This window comes from Carcharhinus amblyrhynchos, chromosome 26 (assembly GCF_965287045.1).
Source record: "Carcharhinus amblyrhynchos chromosome 26, sCarAmb.v2.hapA, whole genome shotgun sequence".
Classification (NCBI taxonomy): Eukaryota; Metazoa; Chordata; class Chondrichthyes; order Carcharhiniformes; family Carcharhinidae; genus Carcharhinus; species Carcharhinus amblyrhynchos.
This window is the reverse complement of record NC_137349.1, coordinates 28344036-28366915: the sequence shown is the minus strand read 5'-3', so window position 1 is coordinate 28366915 and position 22880 is coordinate 28344036. Positions and strand designations below refer to the sequence as shown.

The window sequence follows — 22880 nt, the reverse complement described above, 5'->3', positions numbered from 1 at the left end:
AAAGCATGGAATTATTAGAATATTTGAATTAAACAACTTTGATTTGATGAGGAGAATCACAGAATCTTTCCAGTGCTGAAGAAAGTCATTTGACTCATCAAGTCTGCACTGTCTCTCAGAAAGAACATTTTGTGTAATCTCACTCCCCTGCCTTATCCCCATAACCTTGCACATTTTTTTCTTCAGATCACAGTCCAATTCCCTTTTTGAACACCTCAATTGAACCTACCTCCAGCCTATCAAGAAGGTGAATAAAACTTTCTTGCATCGCTTTTACTTCTTTTGCCAGTTATTTTGAATCTGTACCTTAAGTGGCCTTAAATGGGAACAGTTTCTCACTATTTACCCTGTCCATACCCGTCAGTATCTTGAATACTTCAATCAAGTCTGCTTTCAATTGCCTTATCTCCAAGGAAAACAGCCCCAACCTCACTAATCTAACCTCATAGCTATAGTTCCTTATCTCTGGAATCAATTTTGTAAATCTCCTCTGTACACTCTCCAATGCCTTTTCTCGTTCAATCGTGGGACATGGGCGTCACTGCGCGGCCAGCGTTTATTGCCCATCCCTAGCTGCCCTTGAGAAGATGACGTTGAGCTGCAGTCCATGTGGGTTGATCCACAGTGCCTTTAGGGATGGAATTCCAGGATTTTGATCCAGCGACTGTGAAGGAACAGCTAAATGAGTCAGGAGGTGAGTTACTCACTGCAGTATTACTACCCTCTGGCCTGCTCTTGTAGCAAGTCCAGTTGAGTTTCTGGTCTATTTATGTGGCAAGTCCAGTTGAGTTTCTGGTCAATGGGAACCCGTAGGATGTTGACAGTGGGGGACTCAGTGATGGTAATGCCATTGAATGTCAAGGTGCAGTGGTTAAATTGTCTCTTATTGGTGATGGTCGTTGCCTGGCATTTGTGTGGTGCAAATGTTGCTTGCCATTTGTCAGTCCAAGCCTGGATATTGTCCAGATCTTGTTGCATTTGAACTTGAACTGTTTCAATACATGAGGAGTCCTGAACATTGTGCAATCATTGGCAAACATCCCCACTTCTGACTTTATGGTGGAGGGAAGGTCACTGATGAAGCAACTGAAGATGGTTGGGCCTCAGACACTATCCTGAGGGACTCCTGCAGAGATGTCATTGGAGTTGAGGTAAATGGTTTCCAACACCACAACCATCCTCCAATGTACCAACTATGACTCCAACCAGCGAAGAGTTTGCTCCCTGATACCCATTGATTCTGGTTTTGCTAGGGTTCCTTAATGCCTTACTTGGTTGAATGTGGCCTTGATGTCAAGGGCTGTCATTCTCCTTCACACCAGGGAGGAAGCATTCAGAATCAGACATAGTCGTCCAGCTGAGGTGTAGGAGGCCTCCAGATGAGGACTGTATTTAATCTCAGTAGAAGCAGCAACTGAGAAACCATAAATTACATCAGTGAACATTTTTTTTTTACTTCCTTCATGAGGTGTTGCTGACCAGGCTAGCATTGTTGCTCACACTTGATTGTCCTTGAGATGATGTTGGTGGGCCACCCGCTCGAACTGCTGTAGCTTGTGTGGATATCCCACCAACATTGCTGTTGGGAAGAGTTCCAGGATTTTGACCCAGCAGCATTGACAGACTGACAATGTCATTCCAAGTTGAGATATTGTGTGACTTGGAGGGGGAACTTGTAGTTGGTGGTGTTCACTTGGCTTTCTAGGTGGTGTTGAATAGCTGCTGTACATTTTGTATATGGTACACTCCTGCCACCATGTATCAGTGGTCAAGGGAATTAATGTTTAAGATGGCAGATGGGGTGCTCATCAAGCAGGCTACTTTACCCTAGATTGTGTCAAGTTTCTTGAGTGTTGTTTAAGCCATACTCTCGATATATGCAGACTGTTTTGACACATTCCTGATTTGTACCTTGTAGATGATGGGTCATGGGCAGAGCTCTAACCTCCTGAGGAAGAGATAGATGAGGAGGAGAGGAAGATAATGTCCTTTCAGAAGATTCCAAAACGGATGAGAATGAGGAGGCTGCTAATGACAGAGCAGCTGGGAGGTATGGCCAGGACTGACAGTGCAGGAGGGGATCGTCGCCAAATGGTCGCAAAATTGATTCTCATAAGGTCTGATAATATCACAATTGCCTTCAGCCAGTCTCTGGTGAAGTATTTCCGTCTAAAGAACCTTCACCTTCCCTCCTGATCTTCTGCCCTCCCTCTGGCCTCTGTGGCTTCAATTTGTGAGGGTACCATGCCTATCGCCTGTGTTCCTTTGCACAAAGTGTTGATTTTTGATTTTTTTTTGTTTTTTATTTGATTTATTGTCACCTGTATTGATATACAGTGAAAAGTATTGTTTCTTGTGCTCTCTACAGTCAAAGCATACCATTCATAGAGTACATAGGAGAGAGGGTGCAGAATGTAGTGTTATAGTCATAGCTAGGATGCAGAGAAAAATCAACTTAATATAAGGTAGATCCATTTAGAAGTCTGTTGGCTGTAGGAGAGAAGCTGTTCTTGAGTCAGTTGGCACGTGATCTCAGACTTTTACTCTCTTCTGTTGGGAAAGAGATATATGTCCAGGGTGATGGGGTTCTTGATTATGCTGACTGCTTTTCCAAGGCACCAGGAAGTGTAGGTGGAGTCAGTGGATGGGATGCTGCTCTGTGTAATTGACTGGGTTATGTTCACGATCCTTTGTAGTTTTTTGCAGTCTTGGACAGAGCAGGAGCCATACCAAGCTATGATACATCCAGAAAGGATGTTTTCTATGGTAAAAGTTGGAGAGAGTCATAGCGGACATGCCAAACTTCCTTAGCCTCCTGAGAAAGTAGAGGCTTTGGTAGGCTCTCTTAACTATTGCGTCAGTGTGGAGGGACCAGAACAGGTTGTTGGTGATCTGGACACCTAGAAACTTGAAGCTGTTGACCACATCCACCTCATCCCTATTAATGTAGACAGGGGCATGTCCTCCTCTACTCCTCTGAAGTTGTTTTACTGACATTGAGGGAGAGATTATTGTCGTCGCACCAATTCACCAAATTCTGTACCTCTTTCTGGTACTCTGTCTCATCATTGTTTGAGATCTGACCCACTATGGTGGTGTCATCAGCAAACTTGAAACTTGGAGCTGAATTTGGCCACAAGGTCATAACTGAATAAGGAGTACATTAAAGAGCTGAAGAAACAGCCTTGTGGGGCACTGGTGTTGAGGAGAAGGTATTGTTGCCTATCCTTACTGATTGCAGTCTGAGGGTTAGGAAGTCCAGATCCAGTCACAGAGGGAGAAGTTGAGCCCTAGGCCAAGGAGTTTGGAGATGGTTTTGTAGAAATAATGGTATTGAAGGCTGAGCTGTAGTCAATAAAAAGGAGTCTGACATAAGTGTCTTTGTTATCCAGGTGTTCCAGGGTTGAATGTAGGGCCAAGAAGATGGCATTGTTGTGGACCTGTTGCAGCGAAGGGGAGTTAGAGATATGTGAGAATCCTCAACACATGTGCTTGCTGTCATTCCTCAATTCTCAAGGGGTTGAATGTAGGGCTAGGGAGTCGGCATCTGCTGTGGACCTGTTACGGCAACAGGGAGGCCAGAATTGATTTGTGACATGACTAACATTTCGAAGCACTTCATAATGATGTATGTCGGAGCCACCGGGCGTGAGTTATTAAGGCAAGCTGCTCAGCTTTTCTTTGATACATGAATGATAGTTGTCGTCTTGTTCAAGTGTTATATACCCTTATCTAGCACAAATTTCTTTCTGGCACCTGGGAGCACAAGTACAACCTTGTACATTGACTCCTCAATTTCACAAGGGGCAACCCATCTCCCAGAAGGGAGAAAATTAACATCAATGACTTGGATGCAGTCACACTCATGACTGAAACCCTCACCATCATAATCATGTGTCTTGCATTGGAAACAAATGTTGTGCAAAGTCACTCACAGCCTGACTTCCTCACATGAAGGCCAGTGACTGTAAATGAGGAGCCCATGCCACCAAACTGTTCATAAAAAAAAAGATTCTCACCATGCTAAGAGTGACACAGTATCAGAATTCAAATCCTATACGTGGTAATAGGATTTCATATTGCAGTATACACACAGATAAGGCATGTTGTGTATGAGAGCCCATGGGCAAAATCTTACCAAAAAGACAGCAGAGTATTAGTTCTGGCATGGAAAAGAGGGTGTAATTTTCCCATCCTGCCCGCCATGGGAATTGTAGTGGGAAAAACATAAAATTCAGCAGACCGTACAAAAGTCTGTTGACCTCAGGTGGGAGGGAGGTCCTGGTCTTACATAAGAAGATAAGAACATAAGAAATAGGAGCAGGAGTAGGCCATCTAGCCCCTCGAGCCTGCCCCGCCATTCAATAAGATCATGGCTGATGTGAAGTGGCTCAGTTCCACTTTTCCGCTTTCTCCCCATAACCCTTAATCCCCTTGCCTACCAAAAACCTATCTACCCACGTCTTAAATATATTTAGTGAGGTAGCCTCCACCACTTCAATGGGCAGAGAATTCCAGAGATTCACTACCCTTTGAGTGAAGAAGTTCTTCCTCAACTCTGTTCTAAACTGCTCCCCCCTTATCTTGAGGCTGTGCCCTCTAGTCCTGGGGCAAGCGCAGCCGGAAAATCCCGCCCAGAGTGTTTCTCACCAATTGTAGCAGTGTGTTTTCGGGCTGAATCTTATACCTTACTATTGATGATTTTTCATGCTGCTACAACAATGTGTTCCCTCTGATTCACCTGCCCTGCAATGCCTTGACTGTTGCAAGCACTGGGGTAGCAGTGCTCTTCACACTTCCAACCCTTTCTCTCACTTAGCCACAATGGCCTTTGCCAACAACAAGCACCATGTTCCCCAGTAACTGTTATGCTCCTCACATTCCAGCTTCCACCCAAGCCCCATGCCTGCCACACCTCATCATCATCTTAAATGTCAACACTCCCATTTTCCTCTGTATCATTGCAGGACAAACAACTACAAGCATCAGCGTATAAAGCCAGCTGGAATCATGCCTGAGCTGAGAACCCTCACACGTTTGAAGAGCGAGTCCTCAACATGGCCAGGGAGGAGGAAAAGCTTGCCTGTGCTGCTGGTGAAGTGGGGCCAGCAGAGACAGTCCTCAACACATGCTGTCATTCTTCAAGTCTCAAGTGAGTAATCCATGTTCCCTCCGCATGAGCACATTAAAAAGGGTATTGTATCTTAAACAAAACTGCAAAGAAAATTTATCAAAATTAAATTAAAATGTTGGTTCTGGAAAGCCTGTTTATATCTGTACAATTAATGTCCCCCATTTGTAGGCACATAACCATTTTTCTATAATTAATGGGAGTGCGTATACATTGATCTTTGAAGGTAAGGACATATGAGAGTAGCTAACAAAGCGTATGGGATCTTGGTCTTCATAAATAGAGACATTGGGCATGGTCTTACCTGCCATTCATGGTACGCTTCCGCTGCAGTGAGTTCAGAGAATTTGGTGGCCAGCTGGTGTGAATGGTGGTAAGATTCCAGCCTGAGAATACAAAAGCAGACGAGTTATGCTGAACATTTTGAAAATTCTATTTCGGCCCCGACTAGAGTATTGCACCCAGTTCAGGTCACCACACTTTAGGAAAAATGTGAATATCTTGAGAGAGTGCAAAGGAGGTTTACCAGAAAGGTTCCAAGGATGGGTGATTTTAGTTACAAGGGTAGGTTGGCTAGGCTGTTTGTTCTTGTTGGAAGCAAAGGAGACCGAGAAGAGATTTGATGGAGGTGTCCATTATTATGACAGGCTTACAAAAAGTAGACAAGGAAGAAAAACTCTTCCCAATAGCTAATTGTGCAAGGACTAGGAGGCACAGATTTAAAATCTTGGGCAAAAGATGCAGGGGGAGTGTGAGGAGACTCACCCTGTGTACTACTACTGTGGTAATGATTGCTGATAAGGGCAGTGGAAGCAGAAACACTGAATGATTTCAAAAAGAAATTGAATGGCATTTGAAGGAATAAACTTGGAAAACTATAAGGATTTTGTGGGGAAGTGGAACTGAATGGATTTCTCCGCAGAGAACTGGCATGGTTACATTGGGCTGAATGTTCTCATTCTATGCTTTTATGACTATGGTCCTAATTACATACAATTTTCAAATTGCTGAGTTCTTGCAATTTTCTTTTGTTAATATTTGTGACTGTAAATGTAGATATGGGATCAGTTGATGAGTTTAATATGATATAGCAAAAATGTTATTTATTATTGAAATGCAAGGTGATACTTAAGAGCAGGTTATGTAATAAATATAAAAAGACTCAAAAGCTGTTGCAAATGCAATAAACTTGATATTCGAACTAAAATGTAAGACTAATTAATACATTAATCTTAGGAATTCATTTTATTATTTACAAAGAATTTACATGGAACTGATAAATATTAGAAAAGGTCTACCAAGGATGATGACATCCTTGTGTTTGGATCAAAAGATATCAGTGATATTTCATAAATTTTATCATTTGATGTGCAAAATGTTTGGTGGTTAGATAAGAAATAACTGCTTACAAATTCTGATAAAGGTCTGGGCACTGTGGTTAGCTGTAATAGAGTTTCATATTAGCAAATGTAGATATAATCGTTACAAAAGTTACCAAGTCATTTTGATAATCATGATATTGTTGAATTGCCCTCAATATAACTTTGATTAAGGCAAGCCTTAAATCCTTTCCTTTTTATCAATCGTGATTTTTATCACAGTTCACAATTAATCAAGGGAAAAAAACTTTAGATAACATAATCTCCTGATGCTTTATCACTGTTTATCAATTGACAATTATCTGCTGCACAATATTTATAAAAGATGCATGTAAATTAATGATACATAACAATTGAACATTATTTGCATGTTGATCATATTACCTGTCAAAGCCTGTATTTTATATCAAGTAAAAACTATTCAGAGATCATCTGCATCCATCAGTAAAATGCTGGGCTCCTCATACTTTGATATAAAATTAACTTTAAAAATTTGTTCATAAATTTTATTGCTGATATCTTTGGAAACCTGGAATTTATAACATCTACTTGTTAAGAATGAACCATAGTGACGGGATAACAATAAAAGCTCAAAAAATGTATATGTATGTTGGAAGAGATCAGGTAATGTAGACAAAAAATGTCATTAAAAAAAGGAGGCAAATCTGAATAAATAGCATCACTGATAAGCATTGTTTGTTCCTTTGATAATTTAATTAGTTCAATTTGTATGATATGAAACAGGATAACATTATTTGAAGACTCCAAATGGACTTGTTGTTTACCAACTGTCAACCAGATAATTTCTCTCGCCTAATATTGCAATATGCAATAACATTACACAAGCACTCTGGATGTAATGCAGATGAAATGTTGTTTTGTAAGAACACAAGAACATAAGAAATAGGAGCAGGAGTAGGCCATCTAGCCCTTCGAGCCTGCCCCGCCATTCAATAAGATCATGGCTGATCTGTCGTGGCTCAGTTCCACATTCCCGCCCTCTCCCCATAACCCTTAATCCCCTCTCTTATCAAAAACCCATCAACCCGCGTCTTAAAACTATTTAGCGAGGTAGCCTCCACCACTTCAACGGGCAGAGAATTCCAGAGATTCACCACCCTTTGAGTGAAGAAGTTCCTCCTCAACTCCGTTCTAAACCGCCCCCCCTTTATCTTGAGGCTGTGCCCCCTAGTCCTACTGTCCTTTCTGAGCGGGAAGAGTCTCTCCACCTCTATCCTATCCATCCCATTCATCATCTTATACGTCTCAATGAGATCTCCCCTCATTCTTCTAACCTCTAACGAGTACAAGCCTAGTTTATTCAGCCTCTCCTCATAGCTCAACCCCCTCAACTCCAGCATCAGCCTAGTAAACCTCCTCTGCACTCCCTCCAAGGCCAAAATATCCTTGCGTAAGTACGGCGCCCAAAACTGCACACAGTACTCCAGCTGCGGCCTCACCAATGCCCTATACAGCCGCAGCAAGACCTCCCTACTTTTATATTCAATCCCCCTCGCTATGAAGGCCAGCATCCCATTTGCCTTCCTGACCACCTGCTGCACCTGCAAGCTGGGTTTTTGCGACTCATGCACAAGGACCCCGAGGTCCCTTTGCACCATCGCCTGCTGCAGTTTTTCGCCACGTAAGTAATAATCCTTCCTACCATTATTCCTACCAAAGTGGACCACCTCACACTTGCCAACATTAAATTCCATTTGCCAGTTCCTGGCCCATTCGCCCAGCCTATCTAGATCCTTCTGCAGACTCTCCACACCCTCCGCACAATTTGCCGTTCCACCAATCTTGGTGTCATCAGCAAATTTCGACACCGTACACTCGGTTCCCTCCTCCAGATCATCTATATAAATGGTAAATAGCTGAGGCCCCAGCACCGACCCCTGGGGCACTCCACTAGTCACCAACCGCCAATCCGAATAGCACCCATTGACCTCCACTCTCTGCCTCCTATTTGACAACCAATCCTCTATCCACGCTAACACCCTACCCCCAACTCCATGTCCCCTGACCTTCTGCAATAACCTCTTGTGAGGTACCTTGTCAAACGCCTTCTGAAAATCAAGAAAGACCACATCCACCGGCTCTCCTCTATCCACCACCCTAGACACATCCTCATAGAACTCCAGTAAATTTGTCAGACATGACTTCCCGTTAACGAAACCGTGCTGCGTCTGCTCTATCAAGCAATTCCCCTCAAGATGCCTCGCTATTTCCTCCCTGATGACGGATTCTAACATTTTACCTACAACAGACATTAAACTAACCGGCCTATAATTCCCTGCCTTTTGCCTGGCACCCTTCTTAAACAACGGTGTAACATTAGCCGTTTTCCAATCTTCCAGCACTTCCCCAGAATCCAGCGACGTCTGGAAAATAACCACCAAGGCATCCACTATCACCTCCGCCATTTCTTTCAGAACCCTCGGATGCATTCCATCTGGTCCTGGGGACTTGTCCACAATCAGCCCCTCCAGTCTGTCGAGTTTTGTACGACTGGTAATCATCCCAGTATTTCCTTCTACAGGCTAACTGTTGCACTCTGCTCCTAAATTGTTGCTTGTTCAAGAAAATTGTGACAGGAACCTTCATAAGCTTGGGCTAAGACAACTCAATTGCAGGCAAGACCCAACTTAGCACTATGCATTTTCTGCAATGTGTAGTCATTTCCTTCTACTCCAAATTCTCTGTTTTGAGCATCCAGAAAAGTGTTGGAATTTGAGGGTCCTCCTCCTGTTCAGTTTGTCTGTCTCTTATGAGCAGTCTCCTCCTGCAAGAAGTTCAATTATTGGCATTGGTGAGGAGATATTTAATCATAACCATGTGTTTTGTTGCCCGTAGATTATACAATTATAGGAATAAGTTACATGCTGTTCCAGTTTTCTCTTGCCTTTCATTTGTCTTCATTCTGATGGTAGACTGCACTGTGAACAAATTTTCTCCACTGCTTCCTGTTTTCTATGACCCATAGAGAGGCCAGTCCACGTTTTGATGTTATCCAACCATGCCATCTTGGTTCTTCCTTATGCCTATTTCCCAGATGTTATTTTCAAATACCCCATTCCTATTTGTATCACATTTTCAAAATACGTGAGCTTCCTTGATATTACTTCCTCAAACAAGTTCCACTTAACACTAGCTTTTTTGAATACCAAACCATTTGTTTGATGGTTTGGCCATCCATGACACATGTAATACCCATTTGAGTGCTTTAATTTCAATTACTCTTATTTAAGCCTTATCTCGCTACCTGGTGAGCCAGCTTTCACAATCATACGTTGTCACCAGCCACACAAAGACTTTCAGAAGACAAGTTTTTGTTTTAATTGTGCAGCTTTTGACCGTGTTCAAATGTCATGACCCTTGTTAAGTCTAGCCCAAACTTCTTTGGTAATCTTTGCACCTTGTGTAATGAGTGACCCAAGATAGCAGTTCAAACTGAGCTCTGTTAATCAGAATCTTGTAGATCTTTTCACCCATCTACATCACCTTTTGTCTGATCAACATTGACCAGGAGACTGTATTTCCAGTTAACTTGAGGAAGATGATCCACCAACTCCTGTAGCGAGCAGAATAATGTCAGCAACATAATTGAAGATTTGAAACTGACACCTGTTCCAATAGATAGAAGGAATTGTCAGGAGGAAGAGCAATGTTAACAGAACTTTAATGCAAAAAGATAAGGCAAAGATTTCTTGCTCATTAGTAATAAGTAATTGAAGGATTTCAAAATACTTTTAGAATACATTGAGGCAAGATCATGCACCTCAATTAAAGTGAGAATTCCTAACCTGGCATACCTGATAAGATAATCAAACAGATCTTCAGAGTAATGTTATTATCGTTTATATGGCTTGCTTTTCAGACATCCTGACAAATTCAGCATGGAACACGAGAGTAAAATCAGAATTGCAATATTTAACTTGATTGAACGAGATATTTGAAGAGGGCAATTACTTTGTCCTTACCACAAAGAAGAATAGAACACATTTTTTATACAAATTGCCATATCAAATGCTCGCAATTTAGAAAGTAACACTTTAGATATAGGAAAAAAAAATTTTGTACTCCGACCCAACACTGTGTTTCAAACTCAAAATAAGAAAAACACCCCAAATGCAGTATTATGAATTTTCACCCCATGCTTGGCCTGCCCTCAGATTAACTTCCAATTTTCTGCTAAATTATGGGGATCATTTGGGTTGGAAATATTTCATGTAACTCCACAGCCAGCAGAGACAGAAGAATTTCATTCCACCAGCAGTATCTGAACCTATTTCTTAGCAGCGAAGTATGAAATTTCAAATTACTGAACCAATTTATCTGCTTTAAAATGTTATTTTAACATGCATTGATGAATCAGGTAGCACAAAAATTGACCAGAGTTCCTTGCTATCTAAATATGATATCAAACTATATGAGATCACCAAATGGTGTTTTGTCTACCTTTATTATAAAAAAAGAAAATGATGACAAACTTCAGCAGGTTAGGCAACATTTATGGCAAGAGGCTGGTGGGGTTAAACATTACGACATTTTGCAGGTATCTCAAATCTGAAACATTAACCCAGTCCTCTTAACTCCACAATAAAAGATAACCATCCTGAAATTGTCAGGCTTTTCTCCCTCCTCAGACGCTGTCAGACTGTTGAATATTACCAATGTTTTTTGTTTTTGCTTTCATATTTCCAGCATCTGCTGCAGTTTATTCTTTTGAAATCTACTCTATCATGATTTCCACACTACTTATTTAGGACGGGATTCTCCGATCTTGTCTGTACTCTGCTGCCAGGAGAATTTGGCGCACAAGCAAAACTCCATTCATTTCAGCAGCACCAGAGAATCCCAGCGTGGACGAGGTCAGAGGCTTTTGGTGTTACTCACATGGGCTTCTTGCAACATTTCAGTGCTGGATCCAGATCCCCCAACTTGGCACCTGACATGGGAGAAGTGTATCTAACGGGGCCTGTCTCATCCAACATGGGAGAAGTGTACCTAACTGGCACCCATCTTTTATGGCATGAGCACCGGAATTATAGTTCACCCCCTTTCTCAGGTAGCAGAGGAGTAGGCATAGCTTCATCTGCAGTGTCCATTTCGGAGACCAAGGTCCTAATTACAGGCAACAGAGGTGGGGGCTGGCTGGTCTGGAAGGACTCTCCTCGGTTCCCGAACCACTGGCCATAGTTGGCCCTGGGATGAACTGTGATTAAGGTCCACACCTGATTCAGATGTTTTTTCAGGAAAGCCTTACCTACATATATTCTGTAGGATACCGGCTCCATCCTAGACTCAAACATTCCAGGTAACTAGATGGGACCATTTGTGTAATTCTTTACCTACACTTTTTCACCAGCCTCCAACTGTCTCCCCCAGTTGCTATTGTCCTGGCATTTGCTTTGGGCTTCTTATTGCTTTTTCACCTTCCCACCCCAGGTTTGGGAAAAGTAAACTTAATCTGGTGGTGAGCCGTCTGCCCATGAGAAATTTTGCAAGTGCTGTTCCTGTAGTGCCCTGGGAAGGTTGCCCTATAATCAAATAACCAATGGGAAAACCTGGTGTCCATTGATGCTGCTGGCTGTTTTTTTTTAAATAGCTTTTAATGCCTGGACCGCTTTCTCCGTGAGGCCATTTGACAATGGATGGTATGGTACCATCTTGATATGTTGAATCCCATTCGATTTCATGAACTGGGTGAACTGCTGGTTGGCAAAAGACGGTCCATTGTCAGAGACTGGCACCTCTGGGATCCCATTCATTGCAAATGAGGTGCGAGGCCTCTCTACCGTTATTGTTGTACTCTCAGAATTCATTATGTCTGTCCAACCATTTTGAATGGGCGTCCACAATGACCAAGAACATCAGGCCATGAATGCACCTGCATAATCCACATGCAGCCAAGTCCATGGTCTACTTTACCATTCCCATGGGTATAGGGGGGCTGCTGGAGGCAACTTTTGTCCTTGCTGGAATTTTGGGCAATGACACTGGCTATGACTGCATCCATTCCAGGCCACCAAACATAGCTCCTGGCCAGCATCTTCATTTTGGACACTCCTGGGCTGTGATGTACTTCAACCTGTATGGACGGCAACCCTGACTCGGAACAACCATTCATGTCCCTCATATCAGTATTCCATTTTCTCCCATGAGCTGCTCTCTTCTACTCCAGTAAGGGTGAAAATGGGGCTGTACTGACCTTTCTGTTTCACCTGTCAATAACTTTTGAGGACAGGGTTCTTTTGCACCCAAAGAGATATATTGTGTGGCCACTGGGAGGGTATCCAGAAAGTTCATAGTCATTACTGTCGCTGCTCTGCTGCCTCACTGTGCCAGGGACCCAGGTTCAATTCCAGCCTCAGATGACTGTATGGAGTTTGCACATTCCCCATGTGTCTGCATGCATTTCCTTGGGTGCTTCGGTTTCCTCTGCCAGTCCAAAGATGTGCAAGTTAGGTTGACGTGCTAAATTGCCCCTTAGTGTCGGGGGATTAGCAGGGTAAATATGTGGGGTTACAGAGATAGGGCCTGGGTGGAATTGTTATCGGTGCAGGCTCAATGAGGGATTCTATGATTCTTCTACTTGGGGTACCATCAGTGAGGTGTCTGCTAAAGGCCGCCTGCCAGCAGGTGCTCCAACTGATAGTTGTAAGCTGCCAACAATAATGCCCACCGCTGGATCCGAGCCAATACTATCAGTGGTATTGCTTTATCCTCTCTTACACGTCCCATAATGAGAACAAGTAGCAGCTTGTGATCAGTGACAATCTTACATTTCTGCTCATTATGGTATTGATGAAATCTGTGCACTCCAAATATTATCACCAATTCTTTTTCAATGCTGGCATACTTTCTTTCTGCTATAGCCAGGGTCCTGGAGACATGTGTTATTGGGCTTTCCTCTCCATTTGGTCATTTATGTGCAAATGCTGCCCCAATGCTTTATGGAGACACATTGCAGATTAACAATAGCTCTTTTCTAGGATTGTAATGTGCTAAGACATTTGACAAGCTGTTGCTTTATTTTCTTAAAAGCAAGGTCTTGATGAGCAGACCATTCCCAAGCTTGATCCTTTTATTAAGCAATTGATGTAATAGAACCAAGATGGAGGCGAGGTTTGGTGTGAATTTTCCATAGTACGTCACCAGCCCTTGAAACAATCCTAACTCCAGGATGGAGGTAGCAGCTGAGGCATCTTTAATTGCCGGCACCCGGTTCTCCAAAGGATGTAGACCTGACTTGTCCACTTTGTAACCCAGATAGGTCACTTGAGGAACCAGGAAGATGCATTTCTCCCTCCTCAAGCAAACACTGGCTCTTGAAAAATGAGTAAGGACTTCCTCCATGTTTTGTAGGTGTGTTCCACTTTATTTTACCATAATGAAAACTGGGTAAAAGGCTAGATAAACCTAGTAATATATTCTCTGGAAGATTGAGCAGACTGACAATACCTCTGAAGATAACCTTGAGTGGTGATAGAGGCTCTTTAGGGCATTGATTATGGGATATCTCTGCAAATCCTCACCCAGCTACAAATGCAAATAAACGTACTGATATATAATTTTGAGAATGAGTCCCCCTGCCAACTTTGGATATAAATCCTCAATCCAGGGAAATTGGGTATTTTAAAGTCCCCTCAAAGATCACTGCACCATCTGGCTTCAAAATAAGCATCATCGGTGCTGACCATTCTGCAAACTGGACAGGTGTTATGATATCCTCTTGCCCCAGTCTTCTAATTTCTGTTTCCACTTTTTCTCTTAAAACAAATGGTACTGGGTGGGCCTTACAAAATCACAGGACTGTGTCCTGGTCAACATGTAATTTTGCTTTGGCTCCTTTTATTGTTCCTAGCCCTTCTCGGAAAACATCTGAGTATTTGAGCAGGACTTCACTCAAGCGACCATTTTCTAACTGGAAGATGTTTACTCAGTCCAGGTGGATTTCTGTTGACCAGTTTCACCTCATTAGGCTCCGAACCAGTTGCCTTTTGTAAAGGACAGAACAAAGATTGTGCCAACGACTCCAAGGTTCCCCTGTGCAAGTTCTCAGTCTTGATTAAAGTTAAGATAAGGGTATGAATTTTACTGAACACTGATTCTTTGACCACTGGTACGACTGTGCTGTACCTATTTAATCTTATGATTATCTTAATTGGATCAAATTTGGACATTGCTATGCAGTTTAACTTTTCTACTTCGGATGTGGGTTCGCCTGTGTGTCGATTTCCTAAATCTAGGTCTTGAAAGCTTAGTTTGCTGCTCCGACTCTGAATACTGACAACAATTACAATGTCTCACCAGGAGGGATTCTGAAGGGACTGTTGACCGTCTAGTCAAAGTTTGGCTTTGCTTTAGGGCTGTATTGCAGGCAGATCTGGGTTTACTTGTATTCTCATATATCCTGAGGGAGGCAATGCCATCATCTGCACTCAAGTGGCGGTCTTCAAACTCCATCAAACTGGCATGGGTGTCCACTTCCATCAGGATAACTTGCAACTCATATGTCCTACTTGCCACATTTTCCAACAATAAGTAAATTTCAAAAAAACAGCCAATTAGTACAATATCCAAATGTAAATACCATAATATGTTTTTGTGTCTAGTCACCAAAACAACTACCTAAAAATTAATCTCACAAATAGGCCTATGATTGTTAGGTTGATATTATTGCAAATAAATAACTTGCCAAATCCCTCTAGACGTTATAATATCTGTATGTAATATGATGAAATAGCCCAAATGCTATCTCTGACGTTTTGTAAGCCTGCTCCTCTGAGATGCAAATTGTAGTTTTGTGGTTTGATAAACTGCCTGTAAATGTAGATAATACTTTGGTTCCTGTGGTTAACTGCCAGGGGCAACATGCAATATATATAGTTACTACAATTATGTTTTTAGAAGTTATCAATTTTTCTTACTAATTCTTAATGTTATTAATTCTGATAAATTTTCCTGCTAAAACATTTTCTTTTTTTCAAATGATAAAACCTTCCCTATGTTTACCTCTGAACCCTTTTCTGTTCAACTATTATGATTAAATCTGGAATTACAATTCTGGGACAATGTGATTATCATAGGGCTCAGATATCTCAATCTACTTTTATATCACAATTACATGGGGCTGAATTTTACGAGCCACCTATGGGTAGGAAAATAGCGCCGTATCACCAGCAGAGTGTCAAACATTTCCTGAATATGTACCATCCATCGCATTTTATCAATATGCCTTTTTTCCCTTTCTCCAAAATATATACCATAGATTACAGTGAATATATCAACCTGATGCATAAGTCAACATTTTTTTCAGCCCCAAAAATTATGTTTTTGCATATATTCAGCATCTATCATGGGCGAACCCGATTGCTCAGCTCTCTCACAATCTTACTGGCTCACAGATTGCCCCCTGTGTTTTCAATTTAAGGTAAAATGAAAGGTGTCACATGACCTGTTCTAAAGACTACCCAACCAAAAGCCTGAGTGGTTTGATTGTTTGAGATTAAAAAGGACCCGATTTTTGACAGAAAAGAAGATGAAAGTTGTTTACATTTGGAGACAATGACAGCAGCTTGTGTGTTAACAGTCAATAAACTATGAATTTCCAAAATCCTGGAATTTTGGGCTGTAAACAGTTGTGCTTTAAACTGTCTATTTACTTCCAAGATAAAGAAGATAATTAACATTTCTCTCTAGATATGAGTTTCCTGTAATTCACACTCTATAGAGATTAGGTCTGAGAAGAGAAGGATCCAAGATATTCCTGAAAACTCACTCACAAAGTTAGACTGACAGGACCTAGCTGAGAGTGAGCTACTCGAGACCAAATGTTTGTGCTTCACCATGCAGGAATGCAAGGAGAGGGCTCATGCTCGGATTGGAAATGCCAAATTTGTGAGGAGTTTAAATGAAAATGGAAGCTTTAACAAGAGGGAGAAGTCTCTCGGAAAATTCACACCATGAAAGACAGTTTTGGAATTTAAGGTTTCCAGGTTAGGAAAGGAAAAGTTTAGAAGTAAGCATTCTGGAAGCAAGAATTATTTTAGACAATTTCTAAGAGAATTGATTGTCTAATTAAAGAACAGGGTAACATATACCTAATAGAGGGATTTTACAGTTTTTAAAAATTGTGTTCTATAGCTTAAAGAGTAAATTGCCTACAAAAATGGTACTTTAGGGGCCCAGTTTTACCATTTTGATTCTAAGTGCTGAATCTGGGAGTGATCCAGATCCGACTTGTAAACCTGTTCTCCGGTGTCCCCATACACACTCTGCCCGAAAAAAAAGCAGCTATCCTGAATCGCGCTCCAGGAGCCTGTAGGCGGGGCGTATCATGCCCAAAAAACTGCATCTTCAACTGTGCAGTAAAAAAAATTTAAAAGCATTCCCCTGCCACATCGGCCCCCACAGACATTGCCTCACCTCCACAACATAAATGCCCCCCTTTATCCAGCCATCTCCCCCCTTACCCAGACCGTTTGCAGTCCTCTGCCCCACTTGCTCCCCACTGATCGCACTCAGAGTCGTAGCTGATGACCCCACACCACCACCACCACCACCGGAGAACGATCTGATCATTCTCCCTCCTCTTCCCGCCCCACCAGAGATCCATCTGAGTGCCTTCTCCTCCTCCTCCTCCCCCACCAGAGATCCACCTGGCCTGCCTCCCTTCCCTCCCCACCATACAGCAATCTGACCTGCCTTCCTTACTCTCCCACCAGAGAACAATCTGACTCACCTCCTTCCTTCTCCTCCTCCTCACCAGGGATCCATCTGACCTGCTTCCCTCCTCCTCCTCCTCCTCCTCCCCCCTCAGAGATCCATCTGACTCACCTCCTTCCTCCTCCCCCCTCCCTACCAGAGATCCATCTGACATGCCCCCCCCCCTTCCTCCCTCACCACAGATCCATCTGGCCAGCCTCCCCACCCCCAACCAGAGATCCATCTGACCTGCCTCCTTCCTCGTCCCTCCGTTACTCCCACCTGACAGTGATCAGTCCCACCTCCTCCCACCACCATCGACCTGAATTAGACAACTGCTGGAAGCTCTGAACTGATCTCCTCAGAAGCCGGAGCATCTGAAACAGACTTTTGCAGACCATGTCTGTTTTGAATCTGGATGTGTGAACATGGTGGTGAAAGGGGAAATGCAGGTAAGTTTGGGCGTGCAGCCCATTAAGTCAATCTAAATGCATGCGAATGCATTTAAACTGACATCGCGCCCATTTTGGGTGCTGTGCCGATCGCAGTCATTTTAGCCGCTTGGTAAAGGGGGAACAGGGATGGAGGTGGGTGCGGATCACGCTACTTGCCTCACACCTGACTTTATCAAGTTCTCGCACCTGAAAATGGGCGTGCTTATTGGTAAAATTGGGCCCTTGGTCTCTGTTACTGTAACATCTTAAAAAGTGAAATCTTGTCATCTGTTCAGCACTGGAAGTTCAAATTACCTTTTTAAAGTTAGCTGCCTCTATGGAGACTGTAATCTTTTACATAGGTCCATAGGCGATGTCACTACTTATAAAATTCCCCAATGATGGGATGTAGTTGGGGAATTGATCTGACATGGTTCCCCCCAATTTTACAGGTTCAAACGTGTCTCCTTCTGATCTCCAGGAGGGTGGTAAAATTCAGGCCCGAGTTTTTGAATGATGTCATCAACTATCAGCATGTAGAACAGAAATAGAAGAGTAGATAATTCACCTAGTATGCTGGTTAATATTCCTCTTTCAGTTCCACCATCAAAGAAATTGGATACTCATATGTTTGAGATCTTGCAGTAATTAAATAGGTTGCCACATTTGTCTACATGACAACAGTGCATACAATTCAAAATTGTCCACCAGCTGTGAAGAGCTTATTTTACACCTTGAGGGTGTGAAAGATGCTATATAAATGCAAGCACTTTCATATAATATAAATGACTAGTTAGTTAATATTGAGTGTCAGCTTTTGTGTTCATTATTGTTCCTTTGTAGAGCGTGCATGATAGTCTCTGCCCTTTTATTTTGCAACAAAGACTCCTGAGTACAGAACAAACAAACATAAAATACACGATTCCATTGAATGGTAACATAATTTTAGTGATTTTTAGCATTTCATCCAACTTCTGCTTTATCCTTTGAGTATCTTCTTCCCAGAATATCATATCCGTATACCTATTAAATTCAACTAATGAAGCTTTAAACCACGCACAGCTCTACAGCTGCAAGGGATTTTCTGTGTATACCAGTGTTCCCTAACATCCATACAAAGAAAATCTGATATACTGTGCAGCAAAGAAGCAAATCCACATGTTTACCAACCATGGATGAACAGGGCTATCGACTGAGGTGTTTAAGTCAGGCGACCCTGACCTACATAAGAAACCAGATATAAATTTAAGGAGATCCATCAAAGATGCCAAAAGATAGTACCAGATCAAGCTAGAGTCCCAGGCTAGCCACATGGACCCCCACGGACTATGGCAAGGTCTGCAACACATAACATGCGACATGATGAAGGCATGTAAAATTGCCAGTACAAATACACCTGTCCCTGATGAGCTCAATGCATTCTGTGCCTGTTTTGAGCAAGAGGTCAGTGAGAGCAACCCTCCAGTTTGGAAGCCTCGGACGAACCTGTATCCAAGTCACTACTGCAGAAGTCAGAGCAGTCTTTTGAAGGTCAACCACAGGGAGCGACAGGCCCAGATGGGGTACCTGGACAAGCACTTAGATCTTGCGCAGACCAGCTAATGGGGCTATTCGCTGACATCTTTAACCTCTCTTTTCAACAATCTGAGGTTCCTATCTGCTTCAAGAAGACAACTATCATCCCAGTACTAAAGGAAAGCCAAGCAGTGTGCTTTAATGACTATTGTTCAGTGGCTCTGACATCCAACGTTATGAAGTGCTTATATAAGAACATAAGAAGTAGGAGCAGGAGTAGGCCATCTAGCCCTTCGAGCCTGCCCCGCCATTCAATAAGATCGTGGCTGATCAGAAGTGGATCAGTTCCTCTTTCCCGCTTTCTCCCCATAACCCTTAATTCCCTTGTCTATCAGAAACCTATGTACCCATGACTTAAATATTCTCCTGCTTTAGCTTCTGCTTGTAAGCTGGGAGCAGGAGCGTAGCCTTGTGATCTGATTTACCAAAGTGTGGGTGACAATAGAGCATAGGCATGTTTGATAGTTATGTGCAGACCATTGTTCGCAGCAAACTACCCAGCCTTCAGGAGAACAGTGACCACAATACCACACAACCCTGTCACAGCAACCTCTGCAAGACATGCCGGATCATCGACATGGACACCATCATCACACGTGAGAATACCATCCACCAGGTACATGGTAAATACTCATGCAACTCGGCCAACATTGTCTACCTGATACGTTGCAAGAAAGGATGTCCCGAAGCATGGTACATTGGGGAGACCATGCAGACGCTACGACAACGGATGAATGAACATCGCTCGACAGTCACCAGGCAAGACTGTTCCCTTCCTGTTGGCGAACACTTCAGTGGTCACGGGCATTCAGCCTCTGACCTTCGGGTAAGCATTCTCCAAGGCGGCCTTCACAACACACGACAGCGCAGAGTCGCTGAGCAGAGACTGATAGCCAAGTTCCGCACACATGAGGACGGTCTCAACAGGGATCTTGGGTTCATGTCGCACTATCTGTAACCCCCGTGACTTGCCTGGGTTTGCAAAACCTCACTTACTGTACTGTCTGGAGACAATACACATCTCTTTAAACTGTGATCAGTGCTCCTACCACTCACATTGTCAGCCACTTCAGGTCTTGAACAGCAGGTTAGGTGTAAGGATTCGCATTTTAATCAGTAATCTCTAAACTGTCTGTGCTTTATATGCTCTGTCTGAGGCCAGAACTCTCCATTCACCTGACGAAGAGGCTGTCCCCTTGAAAGCTAGTGAGAATATTATCAAATAAATAGGTTGGACTAAAACCTGGTGTTGTCAGACTTTTTACTGTGATAGTTATGTAGCAGTGGTCTAAGATACCTGCGTCTCTGATGGAACAGAAAACACGTTGGTGGTAACTTGGTAGTACGCTCTTGAGCTTGGCTGACTGAAGTCCCCGGCCATGATGAACAGGGCCTCAGGATATCTTGTCTCAAGCCTATTTACAGTTGTGTATGTTTCATGCAGCACGATCTTCACATCTGCATGGAGTGGGATGTGAACTGCCGTCAGGATAACAGATGAACTCCCATGGAAGGTAGTAGGGGCGGCATTTTAGCGTCAGGAATTCTAGGTCTGGGGAGCAGAAACTTGCCTGTGTTGCTACATCTAGACACCACGATGTTGTTGATTAGGAAGCAGACTGCACCACCCCTAACCTTGCCTGAGGCTGCTGTCCAGTCCATTCGATGGATTGAGAAGCCCTGTGGTTGTAGGGCGCAGTCTGTTGAAGCAAGAGTGAGCATGTCTCCATGAAACAGTACTCAGCAGTCTCTCAGTTCTCTTTGGAAAGTGAGTCTGGCTCTAAGTTCATCCAGCTTGTTTTCCAGAGATTGGACATTTGCAAGCAGTATGCTGGGGAGGGGAGCCTTGGAATCATGTTGTTTCACTCTCACCTGCAGGCCTGCACATTTTCCACACTTCCATGCATGAAAGGTCCCAGAGTAAAGATAAACAAAACCCCATTTAAGTTATTAAAGTAGCAATAGAAGGACTTCTAGCAGATGGCCCAGCAACAATGAGAGAAAAAAAACTGTAAAGTATTGGGGAAGAAGACCTGTTCCAATAGAACATTCTTTATCTAAATCATGCTGGGACCAGAGTCCTGGTGAATTGTATAATTAGCACGGGAGGCGGACTCAGTTGTAAGGAGAATTGGAAAATCAAAGTTAAAGAAGAGGGTAGAAGAGCAGAAATGAAGCTGAGGGCTCAGGAGAGGTTAGTAAAATTTCCATACCATGTAATAGAACAGAGAGTATAGAAGGTGGCAAGAATCTAACCTCAGGCAGAGCAAAATGGTGACAAGTATGAGAAGGTAGGTGGTCAATGCAACACTGAGGGTGTTGTAGCTAAATGCGCACAGTATATGGAACAAGATAAATGAACTTGTTGCGCACATTGAAATTGGCCAGTACGATGTTGTGGGCATCTCAGAGACGTGGCTGCAAGGGGATCAGGGCTGGGATCTAAATATCCAAGGATATGTGTCCTATCAAAAGGACAGGCAAATGGGCAAAGGGGGCAGGGTTGCATTGTTAGTGAGGAATGAGGTTAAATCGATAGCAAGAAGCAATATAGGATTAGAAGGCATAGAATCCCCGTGGGTAGAGTTGAGGAATCGCAAAGGTAAAAAGACCCTGATGGGAGTTATATACAGGCCTCCTAGCAGTAGTCAGCGTGTGGGGCAGAAAATAAATCAGGAGATAGAAAAGGCATATAAAAACACAATATTACAATAATCATGGGGGACTTCAATATGCAGGTGGACTAGGAAAATCAGGTAAGTAGTGGATGCCATGATTAGGAATTTGTGGAATGTCTAAGATTTTTTTTGGAGAGCTTAAAGTGAAGGAACCCTTAGGTAGCAGTGACCACAATATGATAGAATTTACCCTGCAGTTTGAGAGGGAGAAGTTGGAATCTGATATAATGGTATTACAATTAAATAAAGATAACAACAAAGACATGAGGGAGGAGCTGGCCAGAGTTGATTGGAAAGGGAGCCTAGCAGGGAAGACAGTGGAATAGCAATGGCAGGAGTTTTTGAGAGTTATTTGGGAGGCACAACAGAAATTCAACTCAAGAGGAGGAAACATGCTAAGGGGAGGACGAGGCATCCATGGCTGATAAGGGAAGTTAAGGACAGCATAAAAGCAAAAGAGGAAGCATACAAAGTGGCAAGGATTAGTGGGAAGCCAGAGGATTGGGAAGCCTTTAAAAGAGAGCAGAGGATAACTAAAAAAGCATTAAGGGGAGAGAAGATGAAATATGAGTGTAAGCTAGCTAGCTACAAAAGAAGATAGAAAGAGTTTTTTTCAATATATAAAAGGTAAGAGAGGCAAAATTAGACATTATGCCACTAGAAAATGAGGCTGGAGAAGTATTAATAGGAAACAAAGAAATGGTAGAGGAACTGAACAGTTACTTTGCATCAGTCTTCACAGTGGAAGACACCAGTGGGATGCCAGAGCTCCAGGAGAATCAGGGGATACAGGTAAATGTAGTGACCATCACTATGGAGAAGGTTCTAGGGAAACTGAAAGGGCTGAAGGTGGATAAATCATCTGGACTGGATGGACTACGCTCCAGGGTGCTAAAAGAGATAGCTGAGGAAATTGTGGCGGCATTCGTGGTGATCTTTCAGGAATCACTGGGGACAGGGAGGGAACCAG

General features: G+C 42.9%; 1 long non-coding RNA gene across 1 annotated transcript; it reads left to right on the top strand.

Annotated features, from left to right (window-relative positions):
• Positions 1–413: 413 nt before the first annotated feature.
• On the top strand, positions 414–7037 carry LOC145358474 (uncharacterized). Its single transcript, XR_013889488.1, has 3 exons — positions 414–694; positions 1919–2050; positions 4968–7037. It is a non-coding gene; the product is annotated as an uncharacterized LOC145358474 (long non-coding RNA).
• The last annotated feature ends 15843 nt before the right edge of the window (positions 7038–22880 follow it).